At 50.3% G+C, this 1,787-nt stretch overlaps 1 long non-coding RNA gene across 1 annotated transcript in view; it reads right to left on the bottom strand.

Moving 5' to 3' along the window:
- LOC105553149 overlaps window positions 1-1,359 on the bottom strand; it is a 30,819-nt gene extending 29,460 nt beyond the window's left edge. The window contains exon 1 of the long non-coding RNA XR_001008107.1: window positions 1,183-1,359. This is a non-coding gene — a long non-coding RNA (uncharacterized LOC105553149). The remainder of the gene's footprint in view (window positions 1-1,182) is intronic.
- Between the last annotated feature and the right edge of the window lie 428 nt (window positions 1,360-1,787).

Raw genomic sequence — 1,787 nt, 5'->3', positions numbered from 1 at the left:
GATAGTGTTGTAAATTGGAGAGAGGAAGTTGTCCTCATTTCCTACATTTGAGAATGTAGGAACGAAAGTGGAAATTTATAATTTCCTGAGTTAAGCTAGGAGAAAGGGTGGATTTGAAGTCCTGTTTGCCATACATTAGGAAGTCACAGAGGAAACCAGTCCTCCTGTGGAGTGTTAAGATAATTAAAAAGCAGGAAATTAGACTGAAGTGGCTCTAGTAACCTGTGTTCATAAGTTAAAAAAAACCTAACTCGATTTCTTACAAATTACTATTTTTAGGCAGAAACAAAATTCAGGCTTAACCAATCATAAACCTGCAATTAACCTCTGATTACATAACCAGGAAATTTCCACCTGAATCATACAAATAAGATGACTACATAACTAACCACTTTTTGAATTTGGTTTGCCTTCTCACACGCCCTTCATAAAACCCTTTCCTTTATGCCGCTCAGGTGGGCCACATATTATGGCTGGGTGCTTTCCATTTCACCAATCACTGCTCAAATAAACTCGTTAACGTTTTAACACTGACTCCCTTTAATATTTAATAGAAGAGGCTGGGCGCGGTGATTCATGCTTGTAATCTTAGCACTTTGGGAGGCCATGGCGGGCGGATCACTTGAGGCCAGGAGTTCCAGACCAGTTTCTACTATGGTGAAACCACTTCTCTACTAGAAACACAAAAATTTGCCAGGCGTGGTGGCGCAGGTCTGAATCCCTGCTTCTCGCGTGTGCTGAGCTACGGGAATCGCTTGAGCCTGGTAGGCGGAGGTCGCAGCGATCACGCCACTGCACTCCAGCATGGCTGACAGAGCAAGACTCCGTCTCAAACAAAATGTTTAACAAAAGAGACTGGGAGTCTCACCTGCCGCAGCTCCTCCCACGGACACACCGAGTCAGGATTCTGCCCTGATGACCCGCCTGGCATCCCTGAACAATCCGGGAAATACTCGGGGCTGCGTGCAGAGCTGCCCAGGGAGCTCCAGACAGGGCTCCGCACAGTAGGGTCGGGGCGAGACGCCGGGGTCCCGGCTGCGGGCCCAGCCGCCATCTTACTGCAAGAGGGACCTAGGGTGGAGCTGCGCCAGCGGGGACTCAGGTGGGAGACCCGGGAGCGGACTGTGGGGAGGCCGGTACCACCGCTCTCCCCTCTCGGGATGCCCAACCCCGCACACTCACCTTTTCCCATCTTCCATGATGTCCTGGTATCTTAACTGTGCGTCTCCCAGAACCTGCAGATAACAGGGCAACAGAGATTGTGACAGTCACCGGGGGCTCCCAAGGTGGAGGATGAAGAACAGCAGAGACCGATCCCAAGCTCTGGCGCCAGCGAGATACAAAAGCCCCACCGAATGCCGGAAGCCACGCCCTCCTCTCCAACTGGGCGGTTCCCGCGCCAGCGCCACTGATTGGATAAAGCACCAGCATTCTGTCCATACCACCCGCCTCCTCTCAGCGTTAGTGCATTTTACGGATAGGAAAACAGGGTGAAGTAGGTAGGGTAACGGGCACAGGGAATTACAGCTAATTAAGAAGTGAGCTGAGACTTGAGATGCACTTGCTCTTTCCCTTACCTGGGTCTGCTTGTATAATGCATCTTATTTACTACTTAAGGGTATGAAAAGAACATTTGGACTGTGGTTTGTTTGTTTTGTTTTGTTTTGGTACCTAGTTTCGCTCTTTTTGCCCAGGCTGGAGTGCAATGGTGCGATCTTGGCTCACTGCAATCTCCGTCTCCCGGGTTCAAGCGATTCTCCTGCCTCACTGCCTCAGCCTCCCGAGTA

Source organism: Mandrillus leucophaeus, unplaced genomic scaffold, assembly GCF_000951045.1.
Source record: "Mandrillus leucophaeus isolate KB7577 unplaced genomic scaffold, Mleu.le_1.0 Scaffold1163, whole genome shotgun sequence".
NCBI classification, from domain to species: domain Eukaryota; kingdom Metazoa; phylum Chordata; class Mammalia; order Primates; family Cercopithecidae; genus Mandrillus; species Mandrillus leucophaeus.
This window is presented reverse-complemented; position numbering and strand designations above follow the sequence as displayed.